Source organism: Mustela nivalis (assembly GCF_964662115.1).
Source record: "Mustela nivalis genome assembly, chromosome: 8".
Lineage (NCBI taxonomy): Eukaryota > Metazoa > Chordata > Mammalia > Carnivora > Mustelidae > Mustela > Mustela nivalis.
In genome coordinates, this window is record NC_139027.1 from 129,182,318 (window position 1) to 129,206,962 (window position 24,645).

At 40.3% G+C, this 24,645-nt stretch overlaps 1 protein-coding gene across 4 annotated transcripts in view; it reads left to right on the top strand.

The window, feature by feature from the left end:
* PKIG (cAMP-dependent protein kinase inhibitor gamma) overlaps positions 1-24,645 on the top strand; it is a 101,755-nt gene that overhangs the window by 13,721 nt on the left and 63,389 nt on the right. Inside the window, exon 2 of one of the 4 annotated variants that reach the window (XM_082744710.1) lies at positions 21,260-21,290. The exons of the other annotated variants lie outside the window; for them this stretch is intronic. The gene's annotated coding sequence lies outside the window, so the exon portion shown is untranslated. The remainder of the gene's footprint in view (positions 1-21,259; positions 21,291-24,645) is intronic. 4 annotated transcript variants of the gene reach the window in all.

Consider the following 24,645-nt stretch of genomic DNA (forward strand, 5'->3'; position numbering starts at 1 on the left):
AGCAACATAATGATTTGATTAATATGTGAAATGATTTCCACAGTAAATTTAGTGAGCATCCATCAACACACATAGTTACAGATTTTTGTTTTGTTTTTCTTGTGACGAGAATTTTTAAGATTTAGTCTCTTAGCAACTTTCAGGTATATCATGTGGTATTTGTTTTTCTCTGGCTTGTTTCACTTACATGTTCCAGCATACTGCTTAAGAAATAGTACAGTATATTGATTAATTTTAGAATTTCCTCTGAAGGTTTTTTTGGATGACTGCCAGTTCACCAAAATTACATTACCCCAGTGACCTATCCTCAAGGTCCATCTTTGTTGTTGCAAATAACAGCATTTTCTTCTTTTTTGAGGCTGAATAATACTGCATTGTGTATATGCACCACATTTTCTTTATTCCTTTCTTTTTTTTTTTTTTTAAGATTTTATTTATTTATTTGAGAGAGTGAGGGAATGAGTGAGCAGGAGAGCACAAACATGGGGACGAGCAGAGGGAGAGGGAAAAGCAGATTCCCAGGACTTCAAGATCACGACCTGAGCAGAAGGCAGAGGCTTAACCAGCTAAGCCAACCAGGCGCCCCTTCTTTATCTAGTCTTCTGTCAGTGGACACTTGGGTTGTTTCCATGTCTTGGATATTGTAAATAATGCTGCAGTGAAAATGGAAGATGCAGATATCTTTTCAAAATAGAGATTTCATTTCCTTCAGATCAGCATTCAAAAGTGGAATTCCTGGATCATATGGTAGTTCTATTTTTAATTTTTTGAGAAACTTCCATAGTGTTTCCATAGTGGCTGTACCAATTTACATTCCCACCAACAGTGTAAAGGGTTTCCTTTTCTCCTTATTTTTGCCAGGATTTAATATCTGTTGTCTTCTTGAGAAAAGCCGTCCTATTAGGTATGAGGTGATACCTCATTGTGGTTTTGATTTGCATTTCCGTGGTGATTAGTGATGCTCAGTACATTTTCAGGTAGCTTTTGGCCATTTGTAAATAATGTCTTTGGAAAAAAGTCCATTCAGATCCTCTGCCTACTTTTTAATTGGATTGTTTGCATTTTTTTCTTATTCAGTTGTGTGAGTTATTTGTGTATTTTGGATATTAACCCTTTATCAGATATATGATTTGCAAATACTTTCTCCTATTCTGTAGGTTGCCTTTTAGTTTTGTTGATGGTTTCCTTTGCTGTGTAGAAGCTTTTTGTTGGATATAGTCTCCCATGTTTATTTTTGCTTTTGTCCCCTTTGTTTTTGGTGTCACATCTAAAAAAATCATTGCCAAAGACCAAGGCTAAGGAGCTCACCTATGTTCTAGGAGTCTTCTGGTTTTAGGTCTTATGTTCAAATCTTTATTCCATTTTGAGTTGATCCTTGTGTATTGTTTAAGTGGCCCAGTTTTATTCTTTTGTCTGTGACTGCCCAGTTTTCCCAACACCATTTATTAAAGAAACCATCCTTTTCCTCATTGTATATTCTTAGCCCCTTGTCACAAATTAATTGATATATGTATGGGTTTATTTCTGGGCTCTCTATTCTCTTCTGTCGATCTGTGTGTCTGTTATTTCCGAATGTCTCAAAATGTAAAATGGAGAAGCCTCTTGCTACCGCCTACTTGGTTTCATTTTTTCAGCTGCTGCCTTTGCTTCTATATGGACTGCTGACACGCCCTTCTAACCGCGAAAGCGATGAGCACTCCTTTGGCTGGGGACAACTAATGGCTACAAGATATTAGAGAGGAACTGGCACCTTGTTGGGATGACTCTGAAAGTGGTAGAATTTGGGGAGGTAGGCAGGTGGTCAGCAACTTCTGTACAAAAAATGGAGCAAAAATATATTGCACCTAAAGCCATTTTTTGTTTTTAATTTTTATTTTTATCAAAGTAATACTAAAGACTTCTTCTGTGCTCTAACGTTCTCTGGGGATTTCAGCTGCTTGGAAGATGAAATATTTTGTTTTGTTTTGTTTTTTAATTTTATTTATTTGTGTATGAGAGAGAGAGAGAGAGTGAGCAAGAAAGAGCACAAGCCAGCGGGAGAGGGAGAAACAGACTCCCCACGGAGCAGGGAGCCCAATGCGGGCTGGAATCCAGGGCCCCTGGCATCATGACCTGAGCTGAAGGCAGATGCTTAACCGACTGAGCCACCCAGGCACTCCAGCTGCTTGGAAAATGAGAGTATCATACACGTGTCATTTAAAAATATAACTCCTGGGACGCCTGGGTGGCTTAGTTGGTTAAGGGGCTGCCTTCGGCTCAGGTCATGATCCCAGCATCCTGGGATTGAGTCCCACGTTGGGCTCCTTGCTCAGCAGGGAGCCTGCTTCTCCCTCTGCCTCTGCCTGCCTCTCTGTCTGCTTGTGCTCACTCTCTCTAACAAATAAATAATTAAAAATAAATAAATAAAAATAAAAATATAACTCCTAAGTTTTCATAAACAATATGATAACATTAGTTGTACATGAGGCCAATTTGGGTAGGTTTTTAAAAATTTTATTTATTAGAGAGACAGACCCTGCTTACTCTCTCTCTTTCATGAAATCTTTAAGAGAGAGAGGGAGAGAAAGAGAGAGCACACATGGGGGAGCAAAGGGAGAGGGAGAGAGAATCTTAAGAGATTCTGTGCGGAGTGCTTAGCCCCATGTGGGGCTCAGTCTCACAGACCTGAGATCCTGACCTGAGCTGAAACCAAGAGTTAGAGGCGTAACTGACTACACCACCCAGGTGCCCCTCAGGTGAGTGTGTTTTATTTTGTTTTGTTTGAGGGATTGTCTGTGGACAGTGTACTTTTTTAAAATTTTTTTAAGATTTTATTTATTTGACAGAGACAGAGAAATCACAAGTAGGCAGAGCAGCAGGCAGAGAGAGAGAGAGGGAAAGCAGGCTCCCTGCTGAGCAGAGAGCCCGATGCGGGGCTCGATCCCAGGACCCTGAAATCATGACCTGAACCAAAGGCAGAGGCTTAACCCACTGAGCCACCCAAGCGCCCCAACAGTGTACTTTTTGAATATTTGTACCGAAGCTTAGCATTCTACTGCTTTCTGTTTGTATTTTACTGCCTAAGAAAAGATATACTACATGTATTATCTTAAGTCTGTTTATCTGTATAAACCTGTACACCTATTTCCTTGCTTAAAACTTGAAGCATTAGATCTTTTCAATTTGGGTTATTTCCTATGGATAATCTATTAAAGTTAAAGACACCATGATTGAAAGTCACTGAAACTTAATTAAAATAATATTTCCAGGGAGAAGCCAATAAAATGGTGTAGGTTTCTTGTGGCTTCAGAGTCACTGTTCTCTCCTAGTCAACATTTGGGAAATGCTAGTGCTTATAGGAATGCAGAGTTATATAGTGGGAAGAACAACAAGTTGGGTTTCAGGCAGATCAGGCAAAATCTTTGAGTCTTAGTTCCCTTATCAGTGAAATGTCTTATGAGATCCTTTGAGAATTAACCATTACATAAAACCTGGCCACTAGAAGGGGCTTAATAAGTATGAGTTATCTTCAATTCTGCCATTCCCATGTCTACAAACCTACTTAATAATGTGCTTCTGCGAATCACCAAAAGGAAACTTGAAACAGAGAAAAGTTGGTGGTCTCATCCTACTTTCAACATCAGTTAAACATATGGAATTATATTGCTTTTTTGTGTGTGCAGGGTTTCACATTCAGTGGTTCTTAATGATCTCTGCATGTTACATGTGGTCCATACAGCCATATTTTCCAAACCAAAAAATTGGTTTGATGAGTATAGTATACTGACAGGATCAAGAGAACAGCATCCTTTTTTTTTTTTAAGATTTCGTAAAGTAATCTTTACACCCAACATGGGCCTTGAACTCACAACCCCAAGATCAAGAGTCGTGTACTCTACCAACTGACCCAGCCAGGCGCCCCTAGAGAACAGCATATTTTAAAATAGTACAGTCTTGGGGAAATCCTAGATGTGCTTTTATGTATCCTGAGGGCAGCAGTACAAAGTCATGGTGAGGAGGCCTTGGAATCCTTAGGATGTGACTTCAAATCCTGGCCTAGGCACTATCTACTTTCCTACAAGTTACTTAGCCTTTCTGAGCTTCAGCATTTCCTCATTTGTAAATGGATAGAACAAGAGTTCCTTGTTTCATGAGGACTGAATGAGATAAACCGCCCAGCACAAAGCCTGCCAAGTAGTAAGTAGTTGACAAATAAATGTTAACTGTTGTCCTTATTATGAGGCCTTTGAAACAGGTGCATTTATTTAGTACCTTTTTTGCAAAAGCCTGTAGAAGAACAAAAACTTATCATATAATAACTTCTTTATTAGGCCTGCTATGGAAAAGGTGCAGAAATATTTTGAAGACCCAGTGGCTAACTTGGCAGGCCCTTGGGGAAGGCCTGACCTTCTCACAGTATTTGAAAAACTTTTCTATTGCCTCTAAGATGATCTCTTCAGAGTATGGATATTTTTTGGCTCACATAAATTGTATTTGTTCCAGAGAAGGACAGACTTCAGCACGAACTTAACCCACTGCCAGGGTTCTTTCCCTGAGATTGTCTTGGCTGTGCCCTCCTCAGGTCATTGGCTCCATCCTCAGACCAGCAGCAAAATAGCTGTGGCAGTTCTGGGCCCCATGGGTTCATTGGTGGGTTCATGTATGAACCCACCAAAGGAATTGAAAGATTCTTTCTTCCTCTGTTCTCCTAAGTGAGACTTTTTCTCAGAAGTTCCCAGAATACTAATCCTAGAATCTCACCGGCCTGCATTGGCTCATGGGCCCATTCTTGAACCAAGTCCTGTCACCGAGGCAATGCAATGCCTTTGGGCTTAGGCTTGGTTCTTAAACAAGTTATTTACAAGGGGCATGGAATTATCTTTAGGCCAGTCAGGAACAGAACTGTGTTGCTATTAGGATGTTTCTCTGTGCGCATGAGGAATGGCCTCTGAGAATGGTTAGTTAGAATTATTGTTGTCTGCTGCTAACAGCACTTTAAATAAGACAAATTATTTTTCTTTCAAAAAAACATTAGTCTGTTGCTGGCATGGTGGTTCCACAGTGCCATCCGGCCGTCTATACCTCTCTTTCTTTCTGCTTCACCATCTGTATCACGTGGTGGTCACTCTCATGGTCACCTTGTGGTCACCAGTGGGTTTCTGGCTCTAACCAAACAGTCCTTCCTCAAAGCAGGAAGAAGTAGGAAAGGAGAAGCCAAAAGGGCGTGCGTTAAAGTACTCGAAGTCCCAAGCAGCACATTCAGTTTGCATCTTAATCGTCCTTTCTTACAGGCGAGGGGTGCTGGTGAATGTAGTTTCTCAGCTGGACACAGCCACCTAGGGATTTTGTTGCTGTGGAAGAAAGGGAAATGGCTGTTGGCCTTGCAACATGCAGTGCCTGTCAAAGAAGGCAGCCAGCAATCTCCACTATACCTTTCATTTGGAGGAAACCACAGTTGTTGTTGTTTTTAAGATTTTATTTATTTATTTGAGAGTGAGAGCGAGAGCAAGAGAGAGAGTGCGCATGCGTGCTCAGGAGCAGGGGGAGGGGCAAAAGGAGAGGGAGAACCAGACTCCTCACTGAACAGGGAGCCTGATGCATGCGGGACTGGATCCTGAGATCATGACCTGAGCCCAAGGCAGATGCTTCACCCACCAATGCACCAGGCATCCTGGAAACCACAATTTTGTATAAGTTTACTGTCTATTTATGACTTTTTAATCAAATAATGAGATCATATTCTACACGTGTTATAATTCATGTTTTCCATTTAACAGCATCTTGAGTATCTTTTCATGTCAGTTAATAAACAATAGAAGTTTCTTCATCTCCACTTAACAGATGCTAGATTAACAGATCCTCTTCACTTTTTCACTATAAAATATAGTGTTTAATTCCCATGGTCCTTTGAATGTTCTTGGCCAGTAAACTATGCTGTCCGATACAATAGCCACTAGGTAAATGTGGCTGTTTAAATTTTAGTTAATTTAAATTACATTAAAAATTCAGTTTCTCTCTCTCAAGAGTAACGTGTGACTAGAGATTACTGTGTTGAACAGCCCAGGTCCAGAACATTTCCATCATTGCAGAAACTTCCATTGGACAGCTCCGCTCCACAGCACCAACACACTGCAGCTCTTGCCTGTGTGGGTTTAGGGAGTTTGAGTGTAGGGATTCAAGTCATCAAGTTGGAACCAGACTGCCTGTGTTTGAATTCCCACTCTGCCATTTACTAGTTGTGTGACTTCAAGTAACTTCCTTAATTCAGTGTGCCTCAGTCTCCTTATTTGTGAAGCGATGGTCACAGTGGTACCTAGACTATGAGGGATAAATAAAGATTCAGTGTATGCACAGTGCTTAGAATAGTGTCTGGCATGTAATAAACAACTGTTAAGTATTTGCTGCAATAATGTGATGATGGTGGTAATGATGGTAGTGGTGATGGTTGTGGTGGTGGTGGTGGTGATGGTGGTGATGGTGATGGTGGTGGCGGCGATGGTGGTGGTGGTGGTGGCGTTGATGGTGGTGGTGGTGGTGGCGGTGGTGGTGGTAGTGGTGATGGCGGTGGTGGTGGTGGTGGTGATGGTGGTGGTAGTGGTTGTGGTGGTGATGGTGGTGATAACCAGTAAGAGTCAGCTGGCTTTGATCCCAGATCTGTTTGTGCTGGTTTTATTTTATCTTGTAATTGCGGAATAACTAAGTGTTATGTTGGCTAATGAGATTTGAGAACATAAAAGAAAAAAAAGACACTGTTCTTGTGAAAAATAAGTTTAATATGTCTGAAAGACCTGATAAAGGTAAAGGACGAAAAGAAAGTTCTGGTGTAATTAGAGAGAGGTACAAGAGACCTCTGAAGAGGTTGAGGAAAACAGTTCATCAAAAGGTAGGATTTGGCCTTCACACTACTTCCCCGTGGGTGTGGTTCATGCAGGAACTTTAATTCCTAGAACTAGAACTTATTTTCAAAGAAAAAGCCTTCAGGGGCGCCTGAGTGGCTCAGTGGGTTAAAACCTCTGCCTTCAGCTCAGGTCATGATCCCAGGGTCCCGGGATCAAGCCCCGCATCGGGCTCTCTGCTCAGCAGGGAGCCTGCTTCCTCCTCTCTCTCTGCCTGCCTCTCTGCCTACTTGTGATCTCTGTCTGTCAAATAAATAAATAAAATCTTTTAAAAAAAAAAAAGCCTTCAAAAAGAAAAGAAAAAGTCTTGGCCCCTTATCAAGCATTAGGCGAAGGAATATACATTTTTTAATGATTTCTCTCTTTAAGTGGCTCGGTTTCTGTTTTTGTTTTTTTAATGAATTTTACCATGATTAATCCTGATCCCATCAGGGAAGAGTGTCTGTTTTCTTTTTTAAATTGTTTTGTAGGGATTAGTGTGCACTAGTTGAAAGGAGACCAAACCCTGTTATTGGGCATTTATATTGTTGGTCACTTTTTAGTGTTATAGTTGGTGCTCTGGTGAGCTTCTTTACAGATAAGTCTTCTCTAGTATGTTTTGATCCCAGCAGTTCATGGGAATCCTGCCCCTTTCATTGAGAGGCCTGGATTTTAGTCTGGAAATGATGAGAATACCATAGAAGAGGGCATGGTGGACATTCCAGCCCTAATGTTGCTTTTGGATTTAGCTCCATTTCTTCTTGTGGGCCACTCACTGATTGTAGGTAATGTTTAATGTTCAGTACACCAAAAAGTTTGGACTGTCCCAGAAAGTTCAGCGTAATGGAATATGTCCTGATGTGGCTTTGTTTGAACTTTGTTTGGACTTTGCTTTTTATAGCATTTCTCATAAATAACCCTCCTCTTTAATTATTTTTGCATTTGTGTTGTATTTGCTACTAACCTCTTAACTTGTTAAGGACAGGAGTCCTTCATTGGGCCTTTCTATATCCTAACATAGTGGGCCCCCACTTTGTGTTCATGAAAAGAATGGATGCATCAATGTCCCTTTCTTCTATTATGACAGAGCAATCTTCCATAACGCTGCCTTCAAATTCCTTGTTGGTGGATGCTAGTCTTCTAGGCTCTTTAATAGGTCAGATTCCATGTTAGAGCAAATCGTGTTAAATGTTTGTAAGGATGTTTTAAAACATAAACAAGGGTAGAATAGTATAAAAAGAAAACCCCATTACCCGTCATCTAGTTTCAGTACTTATCAACATTTTAGAATCCGTTTTTTTTTTTTTTTTTTTTTAAGATTTTATTTATTTGACAGAGAGAGAGCACAAGTAGGCAGAGAGGCAAGCAGAGAGAGAGGAAGGGAAGCAGGCGCTGAGCAGAGAGCCCGATGCAGGGCTTGATCCCAGGACCCTGGGATCATGACCTGAGCCGAAGGTGGAGGCTTTAACCCACTGAGCCACCCAGGCGCCCCTTAGAATCAGTTTTGATTTGATAAAGAGAACATGAGGATTCTGGAGTACTCGTTTGATTTATGGGGAAAGAAGAGGGGCAAGTATGGTGGCAGGGTGGGAAAAAAAGGTGGTGATGCGCCCAGGACAAACCTTCCTACCTCCCTCCTAGAATTGGTGCAAGGGTTATGTGAGTGAGCTCACATGTGAACAGGGCAAAGAATGGGGCCCAGCGCAAGGTGAGTACAACTTGGAACTGCCACTGCCACACCATTACTATTGCCACTGTGTAGCTTGAGGGAGCGGAGGTTGGTGGCCAAAATACACACTAACTTGGTGACCTTGGACATCAGCCTTTCTGAGCTGCAGTTTCTTCGTCTGAAAAATGAGAATGATAGTAACATGTTATATACCACATAAGGCAGTGCAGTAAGGCATGTTAAAGGTCTTCTAGATTAATTAATGTTAATCACAATTTTCCAGAGTGATGCCTAGAGGGACCAGACTTCTGGAATTATGGATTCTTGTTCTGAGACTTCATGATATTAACAGGCCCCAGAGTCATTTGTCAGCCTAGCAAATAAATATTATAGCACAATAAGCTCTGTTTCCATTTGCAAAATATTTGTTTCTAAAGCATGAAAACAATTTTGCTTTATATAGCTTGTCCAAATATGCCCTGGAAATAAAATACTTATCAACTAAGTTGATAAAGGGATAAAAATAGTTTTCCTAAGGAACAGTTTGCTGGGAATTAGTGTTGCAAAATGTTGTGGCAGAATCTGTTTCATCATCTTTGAAATATAAACAGTATTTTCATTTGTCTTTATTTTTCTTATAACACTTTGCTCAACTCCTAATTAAAAATAGCTTTCCCAAATTCCTCCAGGATTCCTCTTAAAAAAAAAATCAGTTTTCTTTTTCTTTTAAATGAAGTCTAAGTTTGAAACACTTGGCTTTCTCCTTAGCACTGCAAAGAATTCTAATTATGCAGAACATTCATCCAAATCACATACATATCTGTCTGAGATAAGAATTAGTAGATGCTGTGGGAAGAGAAATAGAATATCCCTGGTGGCTATAATACATTTCTGCAGTGTTTGGATGGGACAATCAGCTGACAAGTCTCCTGAGCATGAGAGTTCTATAAATTCCATTCTGAGGGTCAGTGTCCTATACTTAACATTCTCAGGAAGATTTTCTCTTTTCAAACTACTACTTGCCATAGGTTTGACTTTTTAAAAGTTTGATTTTTGTTGTTATAGTTCATAAAATTTGGCCTTGTTACCATTTGTGATTTATAGCATCTTGGACTTTTATAAACCAATTCCTTCAAACAAACTAAGCCCCCCATTGTGTACCCACAAATAACATAAATACAAAGTGCAGTTTTATCTCAAAAAGAGCAATATCCTAATGCCACTATTTGGCCCCAGTGACATATGACCTCTCTTAGCTTTATTTCCCATAGACCGTTCTGTTTACATGTTTTATTACACAGTTTCTTTTCTGAAAAGATGCTTTTTCCTGGGCTTCCAGTATATTTTGTTGATATTTCTTTTGAAAGGATCTAAGTTAAATCATCTCTAGTAGTCATCCAGCTAATGTTGTATAAGAAGGTGGCCTTTTTTCTGATTTTTTTTATTTAATTATTTTAAAAATATTTTATTTATTTGAGAGTAAGAGAATGCACAGCCAGTAAGGGGCAAAGAGGGGCAGAGGGAAAGGGAGAAGCAGGCTCCCCACTGAGCAGGGAGCCCAACATCCAGGACCCTGGGATGATGACTGGATCCAAAGGCAGATGTTTAACCACCAGGCACTCCAGTGCTTCTTCTAATTTAACCTCCCAGATTGGTTCTAGAGATGTTGACAGGAAAGATGTTGGATTTTTAGAATCATGGGAATGCTTCTTCTCTGTGATACATGTTTACATCTCCTTGAGTGAAAAGGAAGTTAGAAAGGGGCTGAATGTACTCCGTGATCTAACTTGTTGATCATTGAAAAGTGAAATTTGGAACTAGTTTTAACTTCTGAAGGAATCAGAAGATTTTTATCCCGTTTATGAGGTGTACTTTTATTTTTTTATGTACTAGAACTTTAGGATGAATTTTTTTCTTTCAACATATATTGAACACCTGCTATGTGCTTGGTGTTATCTTGGGTATAAATGAAGTAGAGTTCATTCACTTCTCAGAGAAGCACTGGGTAGGTAGACAGGATTTAAACACCCAGTTGCTTAAGCTGAAAACCCTCTTCCTTGATCCCTCTTACTGTCCTGTCCACACCCATTCCATTTGTCTACCTTCCCCTAATCCCCTAATAGCAGAATACACCCTGTTCCTTCTGTAACCTGTGAGCTGTCAAGCAGCATTGGCTGTCTCCTTGCAGGTCTCCCTGATACGCTTTTTAAAAAAAATTTAAATTCAAATAGTTAACATATAGTGTATTATTAGTTTCGGTGGAGTTCACTGATTCATCAGTCTTATATAATACCCAGTGCTGGGGCGCCTGGGTGGCTCAGTGGATAATACCCAGTGCTCATTGCATTTAATGTCCATTACCCAGTTACCCCATTCTCCTGCCTCCATGCCCTCCAGCAACCCTCAGTTTGTTTCCTGTGATTAAGAGTCTTTTATGGTCTCCTTCTCTGATTTCATCTTATTTTATTTTGACCTCTCTTTCCCTATGCTCCTTTGTTTTGCTTCTTAAATTCCACATATGAGTGAGATCATATGATACTGGTCTTTCTCTGATTGACTTATTTTGCTTGGCATAATGCCTTCCAGTTCCATCCTTGTCATTGCCAATGGCAAGATTTAATTTTTTGATGGTGGAGTAGTATTCTGTTGTATATATATACCACATCTTCTTTATTCATCTGTCAATGGACATCTGAGCTCTTTCCATAGTTTGGCTATTGTGGGCATTGCTGCTATAAACATTGGGATGCAGGTGTCCCTTTGGATCACTACATTTGTATCTTTGGGGCAAATATCCAGTAGTGCAATTCCTGGGTCATAGGGTAGCTCTAATTTCAATTTCTTGAGGAACCTCCATACTGCTTTCCAGAGTGGCTGCACCAGCTTGTATTCCCACCAACAGTGTAAGAGGGTTCCCCTTTCTCTGCATCATCGCCAAGATCTTTTTCCGATGTGTTTATTTTAACCATTCTGACTGGTGGAGGCGGGATCTCATTGTGGTTTTGATTTGTATTTCCTGATGCCTGTGGGGTCGAGTATTTTTTCATGTGTCTGTTGGCCATTTGCATGTCTTCCATGGAAAAATGTCTGTTCAGGTCTTTTGCCCATTTGTTGATAGGATTATTGTTCTTTGGGTGTTGATTTTGGTAAGTTCTTTATAGGTTTTGAATACTAGCCCTTTTTCTGATAAGACATTCATGGATGTCTTCTCCCATTCTATCGTAGTCTTTTGGTCTTTTGGTTTTGTCAACTGTTTCTTTGCTGTGTGAAAGCTTTTTATCTTGATGAAGTCCCAGTAGTTCCTTTTTGTCTTTGTTTCCCTTGCCTTTGGAGACGTTTCTAGCAAGAAGTTGTGGTGGGAGGTTGAAGAGGTTGTTGCCTGTGTTATCCGATGGGTTCCTGTCTCACATTAGGTCTTTCATCCATTTTGAGTCTATTTTTGTATGTGGTGTAAGGAAATGGCCCAGTTTCTTCATGTGGCTGTCCAATTTTCCCAACACCATTTGTTGAAGAGACTTTTTTCCATTGGACATTCTTTACTGCTTGTCAAAGCAGTAAACCCGTTTCTGGGTTTTCTGTTCTGTTCCATTGATCTATGTGTCTGCTTTTGTACCAGTATCATACTGTCTTGATGATTACAGGTTTGTAAGAGAGCTTGAAGTCTGGAATTGTGATGCTGCCAATTTTGGTTTTCTTTTTCAATCTTCCTTTTGCTAGTTTCCTACAAATTTTAGGATTATTGGTTTAAGCTCTGTGAAAAATGCTGATGGTATTTTGATAGGGATTGCACTGAATGTGTAAATTGCTTTGGGTAGTATAAACATTTTAACATTTGGGTAGTATAAACATTATAAATATTTGTTCTTCTAATCCATGAGCATGGAACGTTTTCCCATTTCTTTGTGTCATCCTCAATTTCTTTCATGAGTGTTCAATAGTTTTCTGAGTACGGATTCTTTGCCTCTTTGGTTAGGTTTATTCATAGGTATCCTAGGGTTTGGGTATACTTGTATATGGGATTGACTCCTTAAATTCTTGTCTCCTTGTTAGTGTATGAACATTTCTATGCATTGATTTTATATTCTACCACTTTGCTGAATTCCTGTATGAGTTCTAGCAATTTGGGGGTGGAGTCTTTTGGGTTTTCCACATAGAGTATCTTGTCATCTGCAAAAAGTGAGAGTTTGACTTCTTTGCTGATTCAGATGCCTTTCGTTTCTTTTTGTTGTCTGATTGCTGAGGCTGGGACTTCCCTGATTCCCCCCCCCCCCCCGCCCCGCTTTTTTTAAACCTACTATAAGATTGATGGTTTACCCCTAAAACTAATACAATATTGTGTATCAATTATATCTCAATAAAACTACACAGGGGAGTGAGTATAGAGAGAAGTAAGGGTTGACGTTAAATGCCCATGATTCGAGGCCTTAGGTAGAACTCTAGAGCTGTGCTGTCTCGTATGGTAGCCATTAGCCACATGTGGCTCTTGAGCACCTGAGATGTGGCTAGTTGAACTGAGATGTGTTGCATACGGTGGAGTTCAAAGACTTAGTGCAAAGATAAAGAATATATTACTAATAATTTTATAACAATTACATGTCAATACAACAATGTTTTGGAAATACTGGGTTAACTCTAAAACATTAAAATTTTAAATGATTTTATACATAGATTAAATATTATGTATGTATATAAATCTCCACATGGCAGCTGGGGTGATATTTTTTTAAACTTTTTGAGCTAATTTCAGATTCATATGCAGTTGTAAGAAACATTACTGAGATCCCATGTACCCTTTGCCTAGTTTCCCTTAGTACTAGATCTGAGCTCCCATTTCCCCTCCTCAAGGCATCCTTGCGCAGATACAGGCTGCTCTCCCCACTGTCATTCACCTGTCCTATTACTCTGCTTAATTTTTTCCACAAAATTTGCTAATGTCTTAAATTATCTTATTTATTTGCTTAGTTGCCTTCTGTCCAGTGGGAGGTAAGCTAAAGAGAATGGGAACCTTACCCATTCTGTTCATTGCTTTATTTCTAGTGTCTAGTAAAGGACATGCATACGGTAGGCGCTTGATAAATATTTCCGAAGTGACTGAACTTTATGGAGGCAGAAACTGAGTTTCAAAGTGATGGGGTAACTTAACTGTGGTCACACAGCTGGTACAGAGCGGAACCATGACTTGAAGCTACAGGCCCGAAGTCCCTAAAGTAGAGTTGAGTTTGTCCTGTTCAAAGAACACGTAGGACCATGATGTTGGAGGATAGGCAAGGAGAGGGAGAGTGATACAGTTTCAGACTAGAGAAATAGCCCAGGCCCAGGTCAGCTCAGGCTTTGCAGACCACGTTGAGGAGAGTGGATCTCGTTCTGAGTACAGTGCTGGAAGCTTCTAACAAGGCAGTGCTATGAACACTGTGGTCCAGCTTAGCTCATGGGAGATCTGGGACCAAAACCCTGGTCTAGAGTGAAGCTTTCCTGTTCCTTGCTTTGCCCCCATGTGTACACATTTCTCTTGGAGACCACTTCAGGAAAAGGACTCTGGTCCTGTCACCTTCAGAATATCACCCATTAATCACATTGGTCCTCCCAATAAAGGGGTTCAGGCAGAATGATGGCTTTGCTGGGAGGGAAGGGAGGCTGCCTCTCCCTTTTGGTTATGTTCAGGAGGAGGCTCCACGTGACAGCCAGGGTACCCTGGCCTCTGGAGGTGTAGCTCACGCAGCTTGGAATTCTTTTAGACCACCCTCGGCTTTATGTTAGCACAGAAGATACTGTCAGCTCAAGCCTTTGGATCCAGTTTTTACCTGACATGGCATTAAAAACAAGGGCAGGGGCATCTGGGTGGGACAGTGGGTTAAGCCTCTGCCTTCAGTTCAGGTCATGATCTCGGGGTCCTGGGATCGAATTCCGTATAGGGCTCTCTGCTCAGCAGGGAGCCTGCTTCCTCCTCTCTCTCTCTGCCTGCCTCTCTGCCTGCTTGTGATCTCTCTCTGTCAAATAAATAAGTAAATTCTTTAAAAAAAAATAATAAAAACAAGGGCAGTTCTTCAGAGAGCAAATGCAGCAGCCGAGATGGAAGAAAGATTTCCTCCTGTCTCTGCTGTGAGGAACCGTGAGAAGCCCAGGAAAACAGTTAGCAAAGAAAGGTGTAGCCCTTGTTCAGAGAGCTCAAAATTGTTTAGAGAGACGCCTGCAAATTGAAAAGTAGTTGACACTTCAAAGTGGTCTTCTACCTGGGAGAAGGACTCCAGAGGAGGTCAGCCAAGTGTGGCTGAGTCTGGTAAGGTTCACAGAGGAGCTGGTGCTTGGCCAACGTCCTGAAGGATGCGTAAGAATTAGGAGGGAGAAAGGAGGGATGGTGTTTAGGTGGGATAAGAGAGAGCAAGGTCAGGAGGCATCGGAGAAAAGGAGGAGCGGAGGCTAAGGAGGCTCCGTCTGGCGGGAGCAGGTTCGAGAAGGGAAAAAGAGGGAAAGGATCTTATTGGAAGGAGAAGGTGTGACCGTCTCTTGGTCAAGAATGTCCAGCCCCTTTCTTCTGCTTGTGCAAATAACTCAGGATGGAGAGATGGGCAGGTGCATGGGTGGGTGACTGTTTACTGAGGTATGATGAGAATAGCTGTCACTTCAACAGCATCTGCTCTGTGCCAGGCTCTGTTCTAAGCAGCTTCCATAGAGTAGCCTGTTTTATCCTTAAAACAGCTCTGGGATGCAGTTACAATTACGATCCACATGCTACAGATGGGGAAACGGAGGCATGAGGAGGGAGAGTGGCCTGCCTAAGGTTACAGAGCTCCAGAGTCTGTGCTCTTAGCCTCTGTTATGACCTCCCACTTAATGGGTGCCTGGTGGATTTTTTTCCCTCAACTTTATATTATGACACATTTCAGACATACAGGAAAAAAAATTTTTTTTAAGTATAGTGAGCATCTGCATCAAATACCTAGATGAAACAGTGCTAACATTTTGGTGCATACGCTCTATTATAAGTATGTGTGTTTCAACTTTTTACCGGACTGTTTGAAAGTATGGTACAGGCATGACAATTCCCTCTTGAATATAAAATGGCATCATCTTCCTTTTGTATGGTATTTACTTCCTTCTTTTTCCATGTGTTCTCCAATACATTGCCTCTAAAACCACATGAAAGTACACTGTTACAAATGAAAAGGAGTAAGTTCTAGGTTCATCATTATAAATAAGTTTTCTGCTTACATGAATGTCTTGGTATTTGCAAGTCAGGCACGGTAGTGGCAATTTTGTTTCTGTAAGTCTGCCTCACAGTGTGCTGGACATTTAGTGTCCGGGTCCCCACCTACTAAATACCCATTTGAGTGAGTAGGTAATCAAATACTGTGAAACCAAGAATGCCCTTTCCCCCTCCCCTCTTCCAGAAAGCCCTCTAGTGACTATGCCTGAGAACATTGACCTAATTGGTCCTAATGATGGGGCTGTAGGTTAAATTAAAAGAAAATGTATGCTCCCAGAACCTGTACTGTAATGACTCAGTGTTGAAGTAATGAAAGTGGTAAAACTTACCTGTAATGTTCCTATTGTGATATTACGATATATGTTCTGCATTTGTATGCGTACATTCATTTAGTCCGTTATGTCCCCCACTGCCACCACGACCACTCTGTTCCAGAAAGGCTGTATGACAGTTCTTGATTTATTTAACCAGTAAGTGTGTCTCCTCCTGTATTGACCTGAATTGACTAGGAAAAATCAGTAATTCTCTCTTTTTTTTTAAGATTTTATTTATTTATTTGACAGACAGAGATCACAAGGAGGCAGAGAGGCAGGCAGAGAGGGGAAGCAGGCTCCCCGCTGAGCAGAGATCCCAGGACCCTGAAATCGTGACCTGAGCTGAAGGCAGAGGCTTTAACCCACTGAGCCACCCAGGAGCCCTAAAATATCTATAATTCTTGTGCTTTTCTGTATAAAAGGACTTGAAGCAGACTGAGGGCCCGCTCGGTTTTCTTCTCCAGCTTTATTTTCCTGGTTTTGCTAGAGATGCTGTGTTGCTCCCTGGACTCCACCATCTCTTTTCTTTTCACTGTTGCCTGTCAAAGTCCCATTTGTCAAGTTTATCTCGCATGCCATCTTGTTCATGGACCTTCCTCAGAATCCCGTGTCAGGATATAATCTAAACCTCATACTACCTTCTTGCTCATACTCACCACAGACTGCCTGTGTTACATTTGTGTGTTTCCCTTACCTTCCACATATATTTCAGTAATAATTCCCCAGGCAGCTTGTATGTGGCAGGCCTTGTTCAAGGTTCTAGAAATAGAGATAAATCTCCCATAGATAATCCCATTTCCTTCTTTGCTTTCTTGATAATCGGAGAACCTCTGATTCCTTTGTATCCTTCATGATACCTGGTATACTGCTTTGCACATGGTGATGCATATGTATTTCTGAATTGAGTTTGGGATACAGGGAAACAAGCACTTCCAAGTCAGATCTGAGTTAAAATCATGGCACTGCCATTATGCAACCTGAGTAAATCACTTAACTCCTGTGAACTCCAGGTTTTGGTATCTATAAAATGCTGATAAGAAGGGCTATCTTACAGGATTGTTGCAAGTTTAAAGATGAATTTTGTAAGTGTCAGGCACAGGTTAGCACAAAATAGGTGCTCATTCAGTGGTAGCTCTTGTAAGGGAGGCTCAGTTATTCCTTTAGGTCAGTTGAGTGAGCAGTAGAAGTATTTAAGATCTTAATCATCTTAAAGGAAATGCTTAGTTAGTCTTGGGGCTTCTCCAAGAAGAAGCAGGCCCTGGAGAAGGTCTGACCAATCGCTGATTAACTGTTCCCTTTTTAGAGTCAGTGATCTGAGTCTCTGTTTTGGAACTACTTATATAATGTATACCACCTGTTATTTGTGTATTTTTAGCAGTGGGAGTCGGGTAATCCTAATCCTGTCTGTAAAAGAGCAAACTGTTTACCAGAAGCAGAGCTTTTTTCTTAACACTGACTCACACTGACTCATCCTTCTCATTTTCCTTCCCACCGCTCATAACAACCTTGCAAGGGAGAGAATTTTTAGGGAAATCAGTCGGGTTACTTTTTTTTTTTTTTTAACTTTCCAAAGTTGAAAGCTTGATGGTGTCACGTCATTAATTCCATCTCAGGAAGGACTGTTGTCCTGGAGTAGCCACAATGACCAGTGCCATGTAGCTGAAGGTTTCACATAAAACCTTGTCTAGACAAACCAGTTCTCTTGGCTGGGAGATTAGACAAGTGCCTGAAATGTACATGTTAATTGACTAAACACATGTTGGCCCCTTAACTTGCATTCTGTTGAATAGAAAATGTCTTCTTCTGAGGTAGGAAACCTGAACAGAATTAAAGCCAGAGCTATGATACCTTCACAGTTGGCTTTGAGATGACAGACAATAGAATTCAGGCAGTACATTATAGCCAGCACAATGGGGAAAGGTTATAGATCAGGATGACTAATACCCTTGTGCCTTCCTTTTGATGAAGTCTTAGAATATGAGTGAGGTTTGGTGGGGTGAGGTCCAGAGCTGATGACCAAGAAAGAATTCTTGAGACAGGGTTAGGGATGGCATTAAGTCTCTGAGGAATTTTGGCAGCAAGGTTTCCAGGACCTTGAGGAGCTAGCTATTGTTGGGAAAAAGGTTATTCATTAATGGTAATAAAACCTTTGGTGTTAGACTCTTTAGATATATATCAGTGGGCCATATGCTTGGGAATGATTGTCAACACGAATCTTGGAGAGTTTAGAGATAAAGGAAATTTACAAAGGAATTGTTGAAATAGACTTACAGGATCCTGGTTGGGGGTAGGGGTCGGTCAGACTATGATTGCCCTTTGCCCTTAGCAAAGTGTTAAGGTGGAGGCAGTTGAGTCTTTAGGGGAATGTCACCCTGCCTGTTTTAAGGGCTTGTCAGTGGGTAAGGAAATTTAGTAATTCTTCTTTTGCTTCTGTTTTCCACATCACTTTGATATTCAATAAGTGAATTTACTGATCATCTCTGATATGGTAGGCGCTAGTGCTGTAACAGTGAATAACAAAGACATGGAGCAGGGCGCCTGGGTGGCTCATTTGGTTAAGCGGCTGCCTTTCGGCTCAGATCATGATTCCAGGGTCCTGGGATCCAGTCCCACATCAGGCTGCCTGCTCAGCAGAGAGCCTGCTTCTCTCTCACCATCTACCTGCCACTCTGCTTGTGTTCTCTCTTTTATCTCTTCGTCAAATAAATAAAATCTTAAAAAAAAAAAAAAAAAAAAAGGAAGAAAGACCCAGAGCCTGCTGCCATGGACCTTATCTAACGTATTTGCCACAAATGCTATGGTGGTCGAAGTGGAAGATGCTAAGGGAGCAGAGAGGTGCCTTGGCCTGTACCCCTGAACGTGTGCTTACGCATGAAGGTGGGGGAGGAGAAGGTACCCAGTAGGCGTTAACTAGAAGGAAGGGGGCAGGGTGGGGCAGGGAGAGCGGACGAGATTCCAGGCAGAAGGAGCTCCATGTGTAAGGCCTTGAAGTGGGAGAAAGAGCTTGCTCATGGGGAACTGAAATAAGCTCCAGGGTGACCCAAGGACAGTTGAGTGAGAGAGAAGTTTGGCACAAGAAACATTTGGAGGAGAAGCTGCAGGGTTTGATCATGCAGAGCACTATGGATCAGCTTACTTTTTGTACTTTTGTTAACAGTGTCCCTTTATGGGTAAGGACCTTTAGCTTAATACTGAGGCAGTGAGAGGAATGGGTTTCACGTGGGGCCCAGGCTTGATGCTAACTGCTGGCTTGGAACCGTCTGGGTGGCAAGGGCACTAGTAAGGGTCGGGCTGGAATAAGTGGTTGCCTGCGGGTCAGTGGGGAGACCCAGCTTGGGGATGGACCAGGATCTCAGATTTCCTAAAATTCTTTTTTTTTTTTTAAATATAGATTTTATTTAATTACTTGTCAGAGAGAGGGGGAGAGAGCACAAGCAAGGGGAGCAGTGGGCAGAGGGAAAGGCAGGCTCCCCGCTGAGCAGGGAGCCTGATGTAGAGCTCAATCCCAGGACCCTGGGATCATGACTCGAGCCAGTGGCATCACCAAGTCACCCCTCCTAAGATGTTTTTAGCAGAGGTCAAATTCCTAAGTGCTTTGTAGGATTCATAATATCTACACAGAGCACAGAATACTGTTGTTTTTCAGGGTCTTCCTGGAAAGACTTGCAGGCCACCCGCAGTTTGGAGAAAACCTCCTGAAAGCGTGCCTAGCTAGCTACAGGGGCAGTGTTCCTCCCAACCACACTGATGAAACATAAGAAAATAATTACCTTACAGAAGTGTTTTTGTTACCTACATTACTTGTGACATTTTCCTTTTCTTTCTTTTTTTTTTTTTTTAAGATTTTATTTGAGACAGGGAGAGAGGGAGAGAGAACCACAAGCAGGGCAGAGGGGCAGAGGGAGAGGGAGAAGCAGACTCCCCGCTGAGCCAGGGAGCCCCGATGTGGGATCCCAGGACTCTGAGATCAAGACCTGAGCTGAAGGCAACATTTAAAATAATTGAGCCACCCAGGCATCCCAACAATTTCCTTTTCAAGAGTAGGGTATTAAAAATATTATAACAGTTTTGGGTTTTAGGGGTTTACTGAAGCTTATTCATTTCAGTGTTCTGATTATTTCAATATCTGGATTTTGGGGGCACCTGGGTGGCTCAGTGTGTTAAGCCTCTGCCTGCGGCTCAGGTCATGATCTCAGGGTCATGGGATCGAGCCCCACATCGGGCTCTCTGCTCAGCGGGGAGCCTGCTTCCCCCTCTCTCTGCCTGCCTCTGCCTACTTGTGATCTTTCTGTCAAATAAATAAATAAAATCTTAAAAAAAAAAATCTGGATTTTTGACATAGTGCCAGAAATCATTTAATGTGTTACTGTGCGGTTTTTGTTGTTGTTACTCTTAAAGAAAGAAAGAAAAGATACTATGTATAAAACTAATTATCCTCAGTATTTTCTGATCAGGAAATTTTTTTTTCTATTAAAAACAAGCAAACATAAAAATGGTACTGGGAGATCCAGGTGTATTCTCTACCTCCTCTTTTTCCCTTTTAAAAAACTGTAAAGAACAGTGTGTAAAACCAGTTTACTGCCAAAACACCCTAAAATATATTTTCGAGAAGTTTGTTTCTCATCAGGTTTTATTTGTTTGTTTCTCCAAGCTTGACAAGCTCAATAGGTTTAATCGAAGTTTATAAATATTTTTGTTCATATCGGGCTTAACCTGAACTCCATACTGTGGTGTATCTTTCTGTGTCTAAATTCAGAGATACCATCTTGCTGGTTTGGGGAAGATTACAGAGCAGTTCAGGCCCATGGGGTTTAAGCTCACCCACAGTTCTTTAGTAATATTTGAGGACTTCCTCTGAGAAGCATCCTGGTCTAACTCAGAAAATACTTTTGGGGGAGCCTGGGTGGCTCAGTGGGTTGAGCCTCTGCCTTCGACTCAAGTCATGGTCTTAGGGTCCTGGGATCGAGCCCCGCATCGGGCTCTCTGCTCAGCGGGGAGCCTGCTTCCCTCCACCCCCTGCCTGCCTCTCTGCCTACTTGTGATCACTTTCTGTCATATAAATAAATAAAATATTTTTTTTAAAAAAAGAAAGAAAATACTTTTGTTTAGTATTTTTGTTGTGTGTGTGTGTGTGTGTATGTATTTTGTTTATTGTTACTCGTATTTGTTATTGTTCCTCATGTTTAAACATTTATTGTATTTATTTTATTTTTTTCAGCTTTATTGAAGCATGATTGACAAATCAAATTGTATGTATTTAAAGAACACAACGTGTTGATTTAACATATGTGTACTTAGTGATTACCACAGTCAGGTAAATTAACACGTTTATCACCTCAAATAGTTACCTTGTGTGCGTGTGTGTGTTTGTGTGTGTGTGTGCTAAGAATGCTTAAGGTCTTAGCAAATTTCACACAGAATATTGCTAACTCTAGTCATCGTGCTGTTCATCGGATCGCTAGAGCTTAATCACGTAACTGTCTCCCCACCTCCAGTCCCTGGTAACTACTACTGTTTGTTTCTATGAATTCAACTTTAATGTCCTCTGGATTCATCATGGTGTTCAAATGGCACATTTTCCTTCTTTCCCATGGCTGAATAATATTTCATTGTATGTATATACACCATATCTTCTTTACTGTTTATCGGTTGACAAGACATTAGTTTGTTTCTGTATCTTGGCTGTTGTGAATAATGCTGCAGGGAATGTGGAAGTGCAGACATCTCTTTGAGATAGCGATTTCTTCTTCTTTGGATATATACCCAGAAGTGAGATTGTTGGATCACATGGTAGTTCTATTTTTAATTTTTTGAAGAATCTCTATACTGTTACTCAGTGTGGTTTTGATTTGTGTTTCTCTGATCATCAGTGGTGTCAAGTACCTTCTCCTGTACCTATTGGCCATTTTTGTCTTCTACGGGAAATGTCTGTTCAGGTCCATTGTCTATTTTTGAATTGGATTATTATTACTGTTTTGCTATTGAGTTCCTTATATATTTTGGATATTAGCCCTTTACCAGATATATGGTTTACAGATATTTTTTCCAATTACATAGGTTGCCTTTTCACTCTGTGAACAGTGTACTTGGCTATGCAGAAGTTTTTTAGTTTGATATAGTGTCACTTGTTTTGCTTTTGCTTTTGGTATCATATCCAAAAGGACATTGCCAAGGCCACTTCAAGGAGCTTTTTCCCTATGTTTTCTTCTAGGAGTTTTATAGTTTCAGGTTTTATATTTAAGTCTTTAATCTGTTTTTTTTTTAAAGATTTTATTTATTTATATGATAGAAATCACAGGTAGGCAAAGAGGCAGGCAGAGAGAGAGAGGGAGAAGCAGGCTCCTCGCTGATCAGAGAGCGCGATGCGGGGCTCGATCCTAGGACCCCAGGATCATGACCTGAGCTGAAGGCAAAGGCTTTAACCCAGTGAGCCACCCAGGCGCCCCCTTTAATCTGTTTTGAGTTCATTTTCATGAGTGATATATGGTAGGTTCATTATTTTGCATATGTATATCCAGTTTTCCCAATACCATTTATTGAAATTATCTTTCCCTGTTGTATGTTCTTGGAGCTTTGTCAAAGATTAGTTGACTGTATATGCCTGAGTTTATATCTGGGCTCTCTGTTCCACTCCATTGGATTATGTGTCTGTTTTTATGCTAATTTATCATACCATTTTGACTACTGTAGCTCTCTATTCTAGCTTGAAATCAGGAAGTGTGTTGCTTCCAGGTTTGTTTTTCTTTCTCAAGATTACTTTGACTATTTGGGATCTTTTCTGCTTTCATTTGAATTTTAGTATTTTTTTTTCTATTTCTGTGAAAAATACTAATGAAATTTTGATAAGGATTGTGTTAGATCTGTAGATCACTTTAGGTAGTATAGCCCAAATTAAATAACATTCAATTAATAACATTAATTAAGTAAGTTAATAACATTAATTCTTCCAATCCATTAACACAAGCTATCTTTCCTTTTACTTGTATCTTTCTCAATTTCATCAATTTCGTACAGTTTTTGGTGTATAGATCATATATTTCTTTAGTTAAATTTATTCCTAAATATTTTATTATTTTTGATGCTATTATAAATGGGGTGGTTTTCTTAATTTCTCTTTCAGATAGTTCATTGTTAATATAAAAATAAAAAGCACTGATTTTTGTATATTGATTTTATATACTACAACTTTAATGAATTTGTTAGTTCTAAGTTTTTGGTGGCACCTTTAAAGTTTTTTTCTTTTTTAGATATAAAATCATGTCATCTGCAAAAAGAGTTTTATTTCCTTCTTTCCAAGTTAGATACATGTTCTTTCTGCTGCTTATCTAGTTGCTCTGGTTGGACCTTCTAGTACTATGGTTGAAAAAGAGTGACTAGAGTGGAGTATCCTTGTCTTGTTCCTGATCTTAGAGGAAGTTTTCAGATTTTCACTGTTGAGTGTGATGTTAGTTCTGGGCATGCCTTTTATGGCCTCTCTTATGTTGAGGCACCATTTCTTCTATACTGAATTTGTTAAGTATTCCTTTTATCATAAAAGGAACTTCATCATATTTTTTCTGCATCTATTGAAACGATCATATAATTTTTATCCTTCATTTTTATTAATGTGGTGTATCACATTTATTGATTCAAATATGCTGAACCATTTTGGCATCCCACAGATGAATTCACCTTGATCACAGTATGATCTTTTACTGTGCTGCTGAATTCAGTTTGCTGATAGTTTGTTAAAGATCTCTGCATCTATATTCATCAGGCATGTTGGCCTGTAATTTTCTTTTTTTATAGTGTCTTTGAATGGCTTTGATATGCTAGCCTTGTGAATAAATTGGAAATCTTCCCTCCTTTTCAGTTTTTTTAAGAGTTTGAGAAGGATTTATTAATTCTTCTTTAAAGTTGGTGATAGAATTCTCCAGTAAAGCCATCAGGTCCCAGACTTTTCTTTGTGAGGAGGTTTTTAGATTACTGATTTAATAATCTCCTTACTCATTATTGGTCTCTTCAGATTTTCTGTGTCTTCATGATTCAGTGGTGGTAAGTTGTGTGTGTTTCTAGGAATTTTCCAATTTCAGTTTGTTATCCAAACTGTTGGTGTTCATAGTAGTCTCTTAGGATCCTTGTATTTCTCTGATATCAGTTGTACTGTCTCCTCTTTCATTTCTAATTTTATTTGAGTCCTCTCTCTTTTCTTGGTTTCTGAATGAAGGTTTGTCAGCTTTGTTTATCTTTTCAAAAAAGCGGCTCTCAGTTTTGTTGATCTTTTCTGTTGTGTTCCTGGTCTATCTTTTCATTTATTTTTTCTCTGATCTTTGTTATTCCCTTCCTTCTGTTAACCTTGGGGTCACTTCGTTCCTTTTTTCTAGTTCCTTGAGGTATAGAAATAGATTGTTTAATGGAGATTTTTCTTTTTTTCTTCATGCACACATTTATTACTTTGACTGTGCTCCCACCCTTTCCTAGCCTGTAAGTTTTCTGTGGAGAAATCTGCTGATAGCCTTCTGGAGATTTCCCTTGTATGTGAGGAATTTTTTCCTCTTGATGCTTTTAAAATTCTCCCTTTGCCTTTGATTTTCAACAGTTTTAGAATGTATCTTGGGGAACATC